Here is a 17,539-nt window from a genome sequence, read left to right as displayed (position 1 = left end):
CTTACCTAATTATTGTAGATAGAGATAATTTTACTACTTTTGATTTTTAACCATCATACCAGCTTTATAAGTAGTTGTTCCACTACCTTGGCTGTATGTTTTTCCTAACCAGGGAGATTTTTTTTCTTTCACATATTTCCTTATTTCTACTTCTTCGTTTTTCTTTTCTGCTTAAAAAAGTCTCTTTAACACTTCTTACAAGAAATGTTAGTGGTCATGTGTTCAATGCTATCTTTTTCCTGGTAATGTTTTTTACCTAAATGTCTGTTTTGTCTGATATTAACATAAGTATATATCAGCTGTTTATGGCACTTCCACAATTCTACTTTCAACTTTTCTGTGTCCTTATGGGCAAAGAAACCAGTCTAGGGGTGATTCCTATTGCTCTAGTAAAGCCATCCCAATTGTGCACTCGGGGAAGTTGAGGGGTTGACCCAGTAGGCCCACTGCAAACTATGTACTTTAGCCTGGATTTCATATTTTCTGACCCTGTAAGGCCCCACACTGGCAGAGGTTGCCATGATGAAGCTGTGAGTCTCCTCATACGCTGTGATACTATAGTATTCAAAATGTCTAGATATTTCCCTTTGGCCGGTATACAGTCAGTAGTGATGGCTGCAGGCTCCTTTGGGAAGGGAATGAGGGAATCATTATAGTATATACTTGCCACTGCATTTCAGCATCTTTCCTCACAGGGACCCAACCTCCCATTTGGTCAGTGAGTTCTGGATCTGAAATTGGCTCAATTCTGGGAACTGAGCAAAAAAATCTTAACTTTTGTTATTGGAGCAACTACCTTTGTTTTCCTGTTCTTCTGTTCTTGCCCTTTTCTTTAGTTTAGATGTTATTTGTTCCTAAGGATGCCATGATTTTTAACTATCTCCACACTCCTTGTGGGTCAGATCCCCTTGGCTGCCCCTTGCCTTGTTAGTCACTATGATAATTCTGGTCCCCAGCCCTCTGACACCCTGACTCCTGCCACTATACGATAGTTCATTCTTGCAGATCCTTGAGTATATAATCTCTTTTTTCCTTTAATATAACACTTCTCTAGCATAGTTATGCTAGGATGACACCTTAATTAATATTCTAGCAGCTTAGAGAGAAGCTGGGGAAGCTTCTGAAGAGGCCGTTTGTTGCCTTCTGCAGTGTCTTCTAGCACAGACACGGCACTAGCTCTTACTAGAGAAGGGTGCACTATCTGTACAAACTCTTGAGAATTTCAGAGATCTGTAGAAGTGACCATCAGATGTATCCATTTCTTGTTTTTGGATCCTAGGTTTTTCCAGCCAGGCTCTGACTTTAGCTTAGCAGACCTGCTTTGGCTGAGCATTTAAATGTTTCTGGAGCTCTGCAACTCTGATTATTGGATCTTCTTTTTGTTATTCAGATGTTTCTCTCATTTCACTGCAGGAGATAGCTGCCTCTTTCCAAACTACCAAGGAGGCCTTCTAATAGTCTTTAACCACTTATTCTTGCCCTGGATCTCTCATTATCCCTCTGCAGAATGTCAATTCGACTTAGCAATAGTCAGCCAACTCCACTGTTTATGTGGCATTGTTCTCACCATATTTTCCATAACCTGAATCATCACACCTGCAAGGACATTTCCACACCAGGGCATTTTCTTAGGTTGACTCTGGTCATATCTTTATGGCCTCCATTGTGCCCAGGGTCTGTCTGGGCCCCATGTACTACTGAGGACGGTGGGGGTGGTAAGCAAATCTATTCCAGAACCCATCTCACTGTTTCTTTTCTCAGGTTCCCTATGGCCCTACTTAAGTTATTTCAGGTTCTGCAAGAAGCAGTTGCCAAAATTGGATTTATTGGGGGAAATGGGAAAAGTGCCAGAGGGAGCTGAGACAGCTGTTAAACCTGGATGCAGGTCCAGCCCCAGTGGAGGAGAAGGAAGGAAAAAAAGCCTAGACAAGAAAAGTCTTATACTGCAGTGCAGTTACAAAACAGTTTTGACAGAACCGATGGGACGTTCTTGAGCCGAAGTTGCCCTTTAGAGGAGTTGTGTCTCTTGGAATTGCACCTGCATTGTACTCCTGTTGTGCTCACTCAATAACAGGGAGCAACCATGGGACCATGTGCAAGTGATGTGATTGACTTCAGCTTACAGAAGCTGTAGCCCTAGGCCATTTTCATTTTCTGCAATTGGAAATCTGGAAAATCATAAAGATGCATTCTCATGACTGCCCTAGAAATGATATTTTCTTTCTCTATTTTTATACCTTTAAACTAACAAGTATTCATTTATTTACTATCTTTGTCCCTTTCCAAAATAATATAATACTTTCCATTATTTAAGTTTTCTCACCACTGTCCCACAAGTTGTTCAATATTTTAGGCCTTTAATTTTGTTTTTCTTTTTCTTGTGAAAGATGCGACATCTATACTTAGATTCCTTTTGTCTGTTTGTTTTTTGCATATAGACTTCCAGTTGTTCCAGCATCATTTGTTGAAAAGACTGTCCTTTCTCTATTGATTTGCCTTTGTTCCTTTGTCAAAAATCAGTCAACTCTTTGTATGAGTCTACTTCTGGGCACACTACTCTATTTATTCAATGTATGTATGTACTCTTCCACCGGTGCCATGCTGTCCTGATTGCTGTAGCTTTTATAATAAGCCTTGAAATTGGGTAATATAAGGACTTCACCTTCGTTTTTCTTCTTTAGCATTGTGATGGCTATTCCAGGTCTTTTGCCTCTACATACAAACTTTAGAATCAGTTTGTCAGTATCAACAAAATAACTTGTTAGAATTTTGATTGGGGTTATTTGAGTAGGAGCAGTTTCAGAAGAACTAGTATCTTTATGATTTTGACCATTCCTATCCATGTGCATGGATATCTCTCCATTTATTTAGATCTTTGATTTTTTTTATCAGTTTTGTTGTTTTCCTCTTATAGATCATATATATGTACATTTATACATTTTTCATGTCTTTCTTTCCAATCTATATACCTTTTATTTCCTTTTCTTGTCTTACTGCATTAGCTAGAACTTTCAGTATGATGTTAAAAAGCAGTGTTAGAGAGGACACCCTTGCCTTATTACTGGTCTTAGGAGGAAAGCATTTAGTCTTTCACCATAAAATATAATATTAGCTGTAGGGTTTTTTTTGTAGATGTGTCTTATTAAGTTGAACAAATTCTCTATTCCTAGTTTGCTGAGAGTTTTTTATAATGGTGTTAGATTTTGTCAAATGCCTTTTTCACATCTATTGGTAGCATATGTTTTTTTTTTCCTCAGTTTGTTGATAAAGTAGATTAAATTGTTTTATTTGAATATCAAACCCATTTCATATAACTAGAATAAACCTCACTTGTTCATAGGATATAATTCATTTTATTCATGTTGAATTCTATTTAGTAATATTTTTTTGAGAATTTTTGCATCTATGTTCAAGAAAGATATTGACCTGCATGTATTCTTTCTGTATTGTCTTTATATTGTTTTGGTATCAGACTAATGCTGGCCTCATAGAATGAGTTAGGAACTCTTTCTTCTGCTTCTATTTTCCAGAAGAGATTGAAGAGAATTGGCATCATTTCTTTCATAAAGTTTTGGTAGAATTCATAGGGTAACCACCTAGGCCTGGTGGTTTCTTTTTGGAGAGTTATTAATTATTGATTTAATTTCTGTAATAGATATAGGTGTCTTAGGTGATTTATTTTTCCTGTGAGAGTTTTGGTAGTTCGTGTCTTTCAAAAAATTGATCTATTTTTTCTAAGATACAAAATTTGTGGATATAGAATTATTCATAATATTTCTTTAAATGTCTTTGGGATTAGTTATGATAATTCTTTTATTTTTTATATTATTAATTTGTCGTTTTCGTCTTCTTCTTCCTCTTCTTCCTCTTCCTCCTCTTATTCTTCTTCTCCTCTTCCTTTTCTTCTCCTCTGTCTCTCTTTCTCTCATCTGTATGCATAATAACTGCTTCCCTTTCTAAGATCTTAGCTATATCCTTTTTCTCTTCTTCCCTCTTTGTATGCCTGTTCTATTTCCATAAGGATACCAGTTATATTGGATTGGAGTCTATCCTTATGGCCTCATTTTACCTTAAATGCCACTTCATTCATTCATTCATTTAATGTAAGATCTACTTTTCCTGTTTTCAATTTTATTTATTTATGCTCTAATTTTTATTATTTATTTTGCTGCTGCTTACTTTAGAGTTAAATTGCACTTTTTACCTTAGTTCTCTAAGGTGGAATCTTATGTTATTGATCTTAGAACTTTCTTTTTTCCTAATGTGACCATTTTATGCTATAAATTTTCATCTAAGTTCTGCTTTAACTGCATCTGACAATTTTGATATATTGTATTTTCAATTCAAAAAATTTTTAATTTCTCTTGAGAGAATCTCTCTGACCTATTATTTACTTAGAAATGATTTACAAATTTCTCTGTTAATCATTCTGTTATTGGTTTCTAATTTAATTCCATTGTGGTCAGAGAGCATACCTGGTATGATTTAATTTCTTTCCCTCTTTCTCTTACCCCCACATAATCATGAGCTAACACAGGACTTTTATATAAATTAAAACTGATGTCAGATGTCAGTCTCTTACGGCAGGGGTCTCCAAGCCCCAAGCCATGGACCAGTACCTGTCCGTGGCCTGTTAGGAACCGGGCCACACAGCAGGAGGCGAGCAACGAGTGAGTGAGCGAAGCTTCATCTATATTTGCAGCCGCTCCCCAGCCCTAGCATCACCGCCTCAGCTCCGCCTCAGATCATCAGGCATTCAAATCTTAGAGGAGCACCAGTCTCTGGTGTCAAAAGGTTGGGGATCACTGTTTTGGGGGACAGCAGGCCAGCACCAGAGTGAGTTAAAAACTGTTACTCATTTCCCCCTACTCATCAATGCAGTTTATCTCGCTTCTCCAAAGAAAGTTTACAGTAGCTCCTGCCAAGAAAATTCCTTCACTTTTATGGTACCAATGTTAATTTCTTAGCTTTGACAAATGTACTGTGATTATGTAAGATGTTAATATTAGTAGAAGCTGCGTGACGGCTATATGGGAATTCTCTATATTATTTTTTCAACATTTCTGTAAATCTAATATTAATAGAAAGCTATGAAGGAGCCAAAGCTCCCATAATTGAGTTTCTTGAAGGGAAAATGGAAGTAATAGATTTAATTCTACTAGCACAGGTGTAACCTAAAGGAGTCAAAGAAAAGCTCTGTTAATGATTTCTAATTTTCAGGTTCAAATAAGCAGCACAGTAAGGTTCCATTATTTAAATACATAGGATGAAAATTGATATAAGCTACAGATTTAATTCAGGGACTCTTGAGAGAAAAATAGTGGAAGGTGGTCTCTGAAGCCAGATTTCAAAATGAGCGAGGACACAGAAGCACTGAATTATAAACCAACTGTATATAAATAATGGTGTCTTTCAATGGGTATGCATGGCTGAGAGAAATATTTTTGAATGACATAATTTGTATATGCTTCTAGGATCAGGAGAATAAGCCAATTGTAAGAGATTTTAGATGTTGGAAATAAGAAACAATGGATTTGATACTTTTCTAAAGGACGTTGTTATAGGTAGGATAAAGAACATGCAGGCAAACAGTGTAGAATTGATTTAGAGGTGATGACTATTTTCTCCCTTGGAGATAAAGGTACAATGATAGGGTGATATATAGAGAATAAATTTTAGAGAGGTGAAAAATATGTAAATTAGTAAAGTGAGATTTTTATGAAAGGTAGAATTCAAGATGAGGAAAGAATGGAGGTCAACTTAGAAGCAAATCTGGAATATACATATAAGCCATAGGAGATGGGAGAACAGTAACCGTCTTAACGTTGTTGACCACAGTTACTGTCCGGTCCTTAGTTTTAGGGCTCAGCATGAATCTCACCTTACATTGTCTCCTCAGGGCCAATCCTGCTTGAATGTGTCACTTAGATTCTTAAGCTTTTCTTCTATGTTTTGTATGAGCTGATAGTTGCTCTTATGTTGAATTACCTTTTCTTCTAAGAGCAGTTGGTCGTTTCGAGATCACAATTACCTTTTTCATTTTAAGAAAAAAAAATACTGGTTTGTCCTCCTACCAGTCTGAATTTCTCTGATCTTCCATTGCCTGGAGCAAAATGGTTGGCATAAGATTATTTTTTGTGTTTTTTAGATGTGGGAGACCCCTCAAAGACCTTTTAATAATGAATGAAAAAGATTTATTCTTCCTTATTGAAGTAATAAAATTTGTTATACTTCATAAAAGTTCTTACAAGGGGTGGAGGAAGGAGATGAAATGAAGGTGATGATTTAGTATACCAGATATTGCAGTTATTTGTAGAAGGCTTTAACTGAAAATAGATTTTTCTCCTGAGATTTTAGTTTGTTCTGAAGAATAATATTACAAAATCAACATTGCATAATAAAAATGGCAAAAGCAAAGGAAGATGTATGATGATGATCCTGGACAGTTCATTTAAACTATTATGCTCTTGTTTAACACTGAGATGCTTTGCGTTTTTGGTTCTGCGTATATGAACTAAATTAACTTACATATGTGCAATTCTTATACTGGGTATAAACTCTCATTTTGTACCTGACATTTTTGCTATACTCCAAAAGGACGATGATGTTGAGAAGAGATAGAGGGACAGTCATTCACAGAGGAAACAGAGAGGAAGGCAGCCCAGGCCCATTTAGATTGGTCCAGACTTAATTGCTAAGTCTCTGAAAGGCTCCTTTGATCACAGAGAGTATATAAGAAGCTACCTCATCAGACCCTTCACTTCCACCCACCAACACAAACAAGGCAATAGTTCAAAATAGTCTGAACTGCACCTTGGCAATTGAGTCAGAAAGGAAGGACTTTAGTCCCATTAGCATCAGAGAGAAATTAATAAATGGGCTCAACCTGTCTGCACAGAGCTTGGAGAGGCAGCAGAACATAAGAATAGCAACTCAGATCTGAATTGTTGGATTAGCTTTACTGATAACTACAGCTATATTTGTGGTAGAAGGAAGAGGAAGTTGAATTAAATGGATTCACTTCTTTCAGCAGACCTCTTAGCTTAGCTGTTGACTGTGATTTGTTTGTTAACTGGGTGCCAAAAAGCTCTGTGTGTGCTCACGCGCATGTTTGTGTGTGTTCATGTATATGAACTATATGTTACGGAGTATGAAATGGTCATATGAAATCAAGTCAAGAATAAAGGATATAATTTGTGATTGTTCATCTCTTATATGATACCAGGGTAAAAGGATATATTTTTCTTTCTACACAAATGAAGTGAGAGGAATTCTCTTGGCAAGAGTTACTGTAAACTTTTTTCTGAGCCAAGTAAGATAAACTGCATAGATGAATAGGGAGGAATGGGTAGGGGCAATTAAGCCACTCTGCTGCTACTCTGCTGTCCCCAAAGAGAATGGCATATGGACATCAGTTTTAATTTTTCTAAAGGTCTTGTGTTGTCTCATAATTATGTGGGCGTATAGAGAAAAAAAGAAGTGAATCACTTACCTTAACTTTTCTGTACAAGGGATAAATGCCAGGGCTTTTTACACTCCGAACACACCATGACGACTCGAGAGGGACCTGTCGTGCTGTGCTGTCTCTGCCAGTGACAACAAAACCATCACTTATGGATCTCGTCATGTGCCTGGCAACTTCATGAACTATGTTACATACTTGATCTCATTTAAACCTCACAAGAGTCTGATTAGGTAGGAAGCATCGTCATTCTCATTTTACAAATGAGGTGACAGAACTTAGAGAAGTTAATTGGGTCAACTCAGGTCCACTCTGGGTGGAGCCAGAACTAAATCTTGGTCCTTCAGATTTAAGGCCCTTGTCTTCAAACTTTAGGCTATCAAAGACCTAACAGATTCATTCCACTGCAGAATTCCTGGAAACCAGGATTTTTTTTCCCCAGAAGTGTCTAGTTTAGTTCTTCAGCAGAAATCAGTCTTTAAGCAAATATTTATTCAACAATTCCTGTGTGCCAGACACTCTTCAGGTGCTGAGGATAAAAGCAGTGAACATAAAAGATAAAAATAACTCAGAGAGGGTGAATTACAGCAGAGGAAAACCAACAGTCAACAAGCAGACAAATTCTCTAATGTTTCTGGTCGCACAGAGTGCTGTGCAGAAAAATCAAGCAGGAATATTAGGGGAGTCCAATGTTGCAATTTTCCTCTGCCTTTTCATGGACAGTCTTACTGAGAGAGTAGTGTTCGAGGCAACCATGTGGATGCTTGGGTGAAGAAGATTCCAGGCAGATGAAAAACAAGTGCAGAGTCGGAATGTCAGGCCCTTAGGGCCAGACCGAGGGGAGCAAGAAGCCAGCGGGTGAAGATGCCATGCTGCTGTTACTCTGATTGGAGTGGAGAGTCTCTTACATCAGCCAATAAAAAGTAAAGTAAAACTGCTGAAGATTCTGGAGATCAGCCCATCTTTAAATTCCTCACCCCAGACTGCTTTTGTGGATACGTACTTTTTTTCTATAACCAGAATCATTTCTAGAATGATCTGCCACACATCAAAAAGTCCTCTCTTGTGCTCGCTTGGGCAGCACGTACATTAAAATTCCAACGATACAAAGAATGTTAGCATGGCCCCTGCATAGGAATAACATGCAAATTTGTGAAGCATTCCATATTAAAAAAAGAAAAAATTTAAAGCCCTCTCTCGTGTTGGTTTAGCTAGGCTTTCAGGTTGTTGAAGAGTAAACACCTGGACATTATCATGGAAGAGTTTACCATTCTTGAATCCTTCATGTGATAGCAGAGCAGCTGTTCAAATGGCGACCCAATTCCGAGAGCAGTGGTCAGTGTCCGGCAGCCTGTAAACCCGACATGTACATGGCCAGTCGCTTTGTTCAGCACCTTGCCTCTGTGTTCTTAAGCCAGTAGAAATGTTCTTCAAGGAAGTAACTGAATAGCTGTTGCATTTATTATGTTTGCTCTGCCATTTGTGGTGCCTGGCATACCTGCTCAGTGGTGAATTAAAGGAAAGAGGCAGTGCCCTTATCCACAACTCTGCAGAGTAGATGCCACCAACACGTTTGGGCTTAAATTCAAGGTTTTGTATAGTGCTTGGCCGAGGCTAAATTCTGTTCATAGATGGGAAATAACTGATAGTGATAGCAGGCAATATAATATTTTTAAAATATTTCATTTGCAGAGAACGTGCTTCTCCATACAAATCATAACTTGTGGCAAGAAAATGCTATTTTAGGATAATTACTAGCACCTTCTTTGGTTGTAATAAAAACTAAGTTTTGAGTCATTCTTTAAGTGTACAGTTCCCAGACAAAGCCTGCCTCAAAAACAGATGAGAAGTTTAAAAGAATATAATTTTCATTTTGTGGCATGGCCCCTTTTCAAATAAGGAAATCAAAGCTGTCTATTTTTATTATCTGTGGAACATATTCAGAGGCAAAAACAGTATCCAGAAGAGGTCTTCCAAGTAATGTTCTAGCATTTAAAAATTATTTCTGGAATGCTATTTTAAAAGATGCTTGTAGCCATTGCTTCTTTGGACTAACCTGTGTATGTATACATTTGAAATTTTAAAAATTCTTTATTATGAAAAAGTTAAAATATGTGAAAAGTAAATAGAATATGCAATGATCCACCATGTACATATTGCCTAACTTCAACAATTATCAATTTATAATCAATTTGGTTTCACCCAGAAGTCCCCAACCTTTTTGACCCCAGAGACTGGTGCTCCTGCGAGAATCTAATGGCTGATGATCTGAGGTGGAGCTGAGGCGGTGATGCTAGTGCTGGGGAGCGGCTGCAAATACAGATGAAACTTTACTTGCTTGCCTGCCGTCCACCTCCTGCTATGCGACCTGGTTCCTAACAGGCCATAGACCAGTACCGGCCCATAGCCCAAGGGTTGGGAACCCCTGGTTTCACTTATACCCCTATGCACTTGCCCTCTCCAGTATTATTTTTAGAGAAAATCCTCAAAAGATATAATTTTATCAATATAAATTTTAGTATTCTCTCTCAAGGATCCCCTTTAAAAATAAACATAATCAATTCTACCCTTAAAAATAATTATCATCATGCCCTAATGTCACCAAATACTCACTTTGTTCAGATGTCCAGTTAGTTCACATCTGTTATAAATGTTTCTATTTGTTAGAGTTTATTTGAAGTAGAATGGAAAGAAATTCCAACTATTATAATTAGACAGTATCTCTTTTTAAGTTTTTCTGATAGATTTTCCTCTAGTACTTTTTCCCCTTGAAATTTATTTATTGAAAAAACTAATTCTTTTGTCTTTGACTTAGTAGTTCTGGCTACTATAATGCAATATAGACTGGGTGGCTTAAATAATAAACATTTATTTCTCACAGTCCTGCAGGCTGAGAGGTCTAGTAGATTTGGTGTCTAGTGACACCTCTTCCTGGCTTTCAGATAGCTGCCACTTGTTGTGTCCTTACCTGGCAGAAACAGAGAGGTGGGGGGAGGGGCTCCAGTTTTTTTCCTTTTCTTATAAGAGTGTTAATCTCATTTTTGGGGCTCCACTCGCAAGACCTAACTTAAACCTAATTATCTCCAAAAGATCCCACCTCCAAATACCATTACACTGAACATTAGGGCTTCAGTATATTAATTTTTTGAACACAAACATTTAGTCTATAATAATACTATAGAGTTTCTCCAAAGTTTGGATTTCCTCATTTTTATCCATTTGGTACAAGTTAACATGATCCCCTGTCCTACATTTCTTGCAGATTGGTAAATAGCTCTAGAAGCCTGATCACTTTCACGTTAGACTATTTTGGCACAGTCACTTCATAGCTATGCTCTACAAAGCAGAAGTACATCATGTTCGGCTGTCTCTTTTTGTGATATTACCAGCCTTTGACAATAAATGTCTAGATGCATTAATTGATAAGAAAGTGTAAAATGGTGACATTTCTGGTCATTTTCTCTGTTATTAAAGAAAAACTTTCTCATTTGGCATGGACTTATTCAATGGTATGGTTCACATAGGAAATGAATGATTCTTTCTCTTAGCTTTCCAGTTTTCAAAATAATGAGGTAGTTCTCTAGCAGGCGGATAGGTATTTTTTAAAGCATTGTAATGAGCTCATTGAATTAAACATATTTTGATATGTTTCAGTCCTTTACAGTTATTATTCTTACTGATGTACAAAATGTTCTATATTTAACTTCCATTGTGAGTTCTTTCGACATGACCTTCTTTGCTATCTTCCTTTATAAGACAATCCAGGTTCATTTGTACATTTTTTTCCTCAGACATGGATTGAGCCATTGCTCCAAGCAGCATTTGGTCCATTATTTAGAATGGACTTTGGAGATCACAGTCTGGGTTCTGGTATTATTCATTGCTATTGAATTAATATTATGACTAGACTTTTTAGTAGACAGAGCTAGAATTAAAATACATTTTTAGTTTATACTAACACTTCCAATTCAAAATGAGGACAGAGTTCTTATAGGATTCAACAACTGTGTGTCTTTTTCCATATTAAGAATCCTGATTTGCCAGTCCTTACTTAACATCAGTATCTCTTCTGCCATCTTGATTTTCTGAATCTTATTTGCTAGTAGATTCTTCATTAATTGGTCATTAGAACAGTATTCCTTGAATTATTTCCTACTAAAAAAAACAGTTTTACTGTGCCTTTCATACTCAAAAGTCAGTTTGATTTAGCTATAAATGTTTGGCTCACACTTTGTGTCTTTGGTGTCTTAAATATGGTATTCTATTATCTTCTAACATAGGATACTGTCTAAATGTTTGATGATAGTAAAATTCTTTCCTTTACAGGGAACTCGGACCTTTTGCATGATGACATAAATGTGTTTCTTTTTCCTTATTTTTAAATACAGTAGTTTTACTAGAATATGTCTCAGTGTTGATCATTGGCATGCGCTTTCAACATGTAGATTCAAATATTTTTATTTAATTCAGAGAAATGTTCTTGAACCATATTATTTAATATGTGTTCTGTTTCATTGCTTTGGTTGTTTTTGTAGGCGCTCACATAATATACATGAAATTTCTTGTCTTCTATTCTTGTAACTTTTGCTTAAATCTTTTTTTTCTTCAATGTATGTTATATTATTTTCTTCAATATATATTATATACTCTTTGCTTTTTAAAGGTTTCTTTCATTTTATCTTCTGTTTCTGTTAAGAAATTCTGTTGTTTTTATTAAATCTTCTGTTCTAGTTCAGTCTTCATATACAAAGTATTTTAAATTTTATGTTTTTTACTAAATTCTATCACCTCATGTCTGAGTTTTTCAAATTTTTAATTGTTTTTTTACATTATCATTTGTTAATTTATTTTAAGATATGTTAAATATTACCCAGTAGTTTTTATCTATTTCATGGAAATATCTCTGGCGTGTTTTCATTGGTCTATAGAGTCATTGCTCCTAGTTATTTTTTCTTTTAACTATTTTGTTTAGGGCTTGATCCCAATCTTTTTTCTTCGTTTTCATTTTCTTTCTGTTCTTTCTGTCCTGCTCTATTTTTTTCTCTCTTTGTTTTTGTTACTTACTTTTGTCCTTTATTGAGATATAACTTATACAATAAAATGTGCAAATAAATTCAAGAGTAACTACCATCCAAACATGATTTAAAACAGTTTTGTTGCCTCAATTTATTTGTCCCTCACCTCTCTGAAAAGACAATCATTATTCTGATTTCTGTCTACATAGATTAATTTTTATATACTTGGATTTCATACAAATGGGATCATATGGCATATATAATTTTGAGTATAATGTTAGCTCTGTGTTTTTCGTAGATGTCATTTATCTAATTGTGTAAATTTACTTCTACTTCTAGCTTGCAGAGAATTTTTCCTTTTCATAATATTGAATTTTCCTTTGTGTTGTGTTTTGTTTTGTTTTTTTCAAACTCTTTTTCTGCATGTATTGAAATGATCATATGGTCTTCCTCCTTTACTCTGTTATTTGGCTAATTAGACTGATTTTTTTTCAAATTTAAAACAACTTTGTTGCATTAACTGAGTGAACATCACTTGCCCCACTCCCTGAGACCCCGCTTCACACCACTTGAGTACTGCCCAAGGCTCTTTCAGCAGCTGAGCCTTAGGACAACCTGCAGATGATGGTAAGCCCTGGGATCCCTTGTGCCTTTGGCTAAGCAGACCCAAGCCTGGTATTGCTGGCAGCTGGACATGGTTTACAGTGTGGCCTCTCCATGTGTCTCTAGACCCAGCACAGGCAAAGGTTAAAGACAGAGAGAATCTTAAAAACAGGAAGAGAAGAGCAAACCTACAACTAAGGGAGTTCCCATAATACTGTCAGCTGATTTCTCAACAGAAACTTTGAAGACCAGAAGTTATTGGCACAAAATATTCAAAGTGATGAAAAACAAGGAACTACAACCAAGATTAGCCAGCAAGGCCATCGATTAAGTCAAAGGTGAGATAAAGAACTTCCCAGACATGAAAAAGCTAAAGCAGTTCATCAACACCAAAATAGTATTAGAAGAAATGTTAAAGAGAACTCTTTAAGAAGAAAAATGTGGGTGCAGGGGGAAAACATAAATATGAATAATAAAATGACTATAATTATGTACCTATCAATCATCACTGTAAATGTAAAAAGGTTAAATACTCCAATCAAAAGACATAGGGTAGCTGAATGGATAAGAAAACAAGACCCACATACATGCTGACTGCAAGAGAACCACTTCAGTTCAAAAGACACACACAGACTGAAAATGAGATGGAAAAAGATACTCATGCAAATGAAAAAAAAATAAATGGGGGGTAGCAATACTTACATCAGACAAAATAGACTTTAAAATGGAGAGTATAATAAGAGACAAAGACACAGAAGATACAAAGCAAATATGGACTGACATAATTTCAACTGATATTGAAAACAATGGACACATTTCCAGACAGAAAATCAACAAGGACACAGTGGCTTTAAGTGACCCATTAGATCAGATGGATGTAATTGATATTTTTTGACCCCAAAGCAGCAGAATATACCTTCTTTTCAAGAGAACGTGGAACATTTTCCAGGATAGACCACATGTTAGGCCACAAAACAAGTCTCAATACATTTAAGAAGATTGAAATCATATTAAACATCTTCTCCAACCACAATGGTATGAAACTAGAAATCAGTTACAAGAAGAAACCTGAAAAACACACAAATACATGGAGGCTGAATAGCATGCTACTAAAGAGTGAATGGGTTAACAATGAGATTAAGGAAGAAATCAAAAGATATCTTGAACAAAAAGAAATGAAAACACACTGACCCTGCATCTATGGAAAACAGTGAAAGGAGTCTTAAGAGGAAAATTCAGACCAAAATTGGGCCAACCTCAAAAAACAAGAAATATCTCGAATATGCAATATAACTTTACACCTAAAGGAACTAGAAAAGGAACAACAAACAAAGCCTAAAGTGAGTAGAAGGAAGGAAATAATAAAGATCAGAGCAGAAATAAAATAACATCTTTAAAAAAATACAAAGGATCAATGAAACCAAGAGCTGGTTCTTTGAAAAGATAAACGAAATTAAAAAGCCCTTAACCAGTCTCATCAAAGAAAAAAGATAGGACCCAAATAAATAAAATCAGAAATGAAAGAAAAATAACAACTGATACCAGAGAAATACAAAGGGTTATAAGAAAACACTACGAAAATTATATGCCAACAAATTGGACAACATGGAAGACATGGATACATTCCTGGAAATATATAATCTTCCTAGACTGAATCAAAAAGAAATAAAATATCTGAACAGAGTGATAACCGTAAATGAAATTGATTTAGTAATCAAAAAAATTCACAACAAACAAATCCTGGACTAGATGGATTCAGAGGGGTGAATTTCACTAAACATTCAAAGAAGAACTAACACCTATCCTTCTCAAACTATTCTAAAACATTCAAGAGGAAAGAAGGCTCCCAAGCTCATTTTATGAGGCCAGCTTTACCCTGATTCCAAAACCAAAATAAGAAATTACAAAAAAAGAAAACTATAGGCCAATATCCCTGGATGAACATAGATGCAAAAATCCTCAACAAAATATTAACAAACTGAATTCAGCAATTAAAAATATCATACACCATGATCAAGTAAGATTTAGTCTTGGGATGCAGGTCAGTATCTGCCAGTCAATCAACATGATACGTAAATTAAATGAAGGGTAAAATGCATATGATCATCATGGTGAATGACTGGCCTCTATTAAATTCCACAGTAGTAGCACTAAAGCAGTAGGCAACCCACAATTTTTGTTCTTTGGTTCTCCCATTTATTTTAGCTCTTAAAGATGCTTCCGCACTACACTTATGATGTATCAATGGCATTTTCCAAAGTATTAGGCATCAAGTAATAATTCTGTAAATGAACCTCTGTCCTGACAATGACATGTAAAGCACATAAAATATGTCTGATTAAAACTAATGGTTCCTCCTATTATAAAATAAATGGCAATTACAAGAATCAAATCCATCCCATGATTAACAGAGAATAAGAAAAAGAAACGGTGGTGTGGTTAGGTGTATTCAAAATAAGAATAAACAAACTAAGAATTTCCAAGTTGGGAAAATCATAATAGAAACACTCTAATTGTAACTACTCTCAGCCTTTAAACACACACACACTATACAACTGTTCATATATTTTGTTTAAATCTTCAAAACTGTTATATTCTCACCCTCAATTTTTTTTACTATACCAAAAATGTGAACAAATTTCCCACTATAGAGCTTTTACATATATTGTTCCTCTGCCTAAAATTGATTTTCTACTCACCCACATACCCTCATTTCTTACATAGCTAGGTTTACTCCATTTTTCATGGTTCAAATTAAATAGCTCCTCAAAAAAGCCTTACTTGGCCACCAATCTTATTATTCACTATTTCAGCACATGTTTTCTTCATATTATTTATGAAATATATCATCATGTGTTTCTTTACCTATAATTAATTGATTTATCTATTTAACTGTTTATTTTGTGTTACCCCATACTAAGTTATAGACTGTCAGAGTTTTGTTCACCAATTTTATAGTCAGTATTTAGGACAGAATCTAGTCATCTAGTAGGCTCTGAATAAGTATTAATTAAATGAACAAAACAGTGAATCTGATTTTATATGGTATGCTGTATTATTCATCAGAGATGTAAAATAACCTCTTCATTTATAGGAAGAATAACATTTGATTCATCGTAACATACTTTACTCATAAAATCCCAGTTCTTTGTGAGTACAGCCTGCCATCTGCTTTTATAGGACTACTCACCAAGAAATATTTGGAAACAAAATATCCTCATCAAAGGTCTATTCATATGTTACCCTTGTTCTGTTCAGTGTGTCTTGCTTGGCCTTTGTTCATTGTCTTCAGGCCTCATAAAGAGAACTGAGAAAAGATGAAAGTGAAATATATTTCACAATGGCAGGAACAAGTTTGTATATATTTAATTAATAAAAATCATATGTATATATGTCGACTCAATTTTACAAAAGTTAGATCAAGAAGAATTGTCTTATTGAGTTTTACAAGTATGTTAAAGAAATCTGTGACATAATTTTTTTCTCAGTAGGTTTTCTTTACTTTGTGCTGAATTTTAATTATTTGATCTTTGCAATTGGAAAAGTCATTCAGTTTTAAGTAATTAAAACAACATCAATTATGATGTATTACTTATCATTTATGTTACTGGTGAAATATCTGAATTCACATTATTTTCTCAGCATTATAAATTAAATTAATTTAATTACACTAGCTGAGTTAATAGTGAAATAATTTGAGAAGTATTTTTAATGCTGTAGAAAAACTTACTCTGAAGACCAACAAGATTTCTGTCACAGTATATATTCAAAACTTTATAGATATATCTCATTTAGGTTTTTCATAGCTATCTATCATCTATCTTTTCCTATATTTTATGATTGTGTTTTCATATGTTCTACAGCCACTCTTGTCAATATTATTTTTTCAAAAGAAAACCACAGCTCAAGCAGTCATTTAAAATAAGTGACATACTTAATAGAAATCATATTTTTCCACTGAAAACTCATCCTAAAAATTTTTGAATTCACTTTATAAAATATTATAGTAAAATGTTATGTGCAAAATAATATGCATGTTAAAAAGAAAAAAAAATAAACCATTACACTACACTATTAACTTAAAATTAAAATGACTCAGACCCACCTCCCGTAACATTCACCTGATTTAACATTTAACAGTTTCTATTTTTGTTCTTCTGATTATTTTCAATGGAATTCTAAAATATATTGTTTTATTTTTCCTTCTTGATTCATCAAACTTTAGACTATTTCTATTTTCTTTTCTGAAATACAAGGACTTTTGTCTTAAGGCATTTTTTTTTTTTAACCATTACCACCTTTTTCTTATTAAGATGCTTTCAGTTTTTTATACATCTATCTTTTAATTTAAAATAACATGTAAATCTCTATTTTTTTCTCTCTCTAAATAAAGACAGACGACCCCCCATGGAAGGTTTCAAAAAACACTAATACCCCTATATTTACCTACTCAAAATTC

General features: G+C 34.9%; 1 protein-coding gene and 1 non-coding gene across 2 annotated transcripts in view; both read left to right on the top strand.

The window, feature by feature from the left end:
* The window catches only part of FMN2 (formin 2), a 402,924-nt gene that overhangs the window by 344,763 nt on the left and 40,622 nt on the right, over nt 1-17,539 (top strand). The gene's annotated exons all lie outside the window — the stretch shown is intronic.
* Nucleotides 8,528-8,634, top strand: LOC111731551. The gene has a single exon (XR_002777193.1). It is a non-coding gene; the product is annotated as a U6 spliceosomal RNA (small nuclear RNA).

This window comes from Pteropus vampyrus, unplaced genomic scaffold, assembly GCF_000151845.1.
Source record: "Pteropus vampyrus isolate Shadow unplaced genomic scaffold, Pvam_2.0 Scaffold383, whole genome shotgun sequence".
NCBI classification, from domain to species: domain Eukaryota; kingdom Metazoa; phylum Chordata; class Mammalia; order Chiroptera; family Pteropodidae; genus Pteropus; species Pteropus vampyrus.
This window is presented reverse-complemented; position numbering and strand designations above follow the sequence as displayed.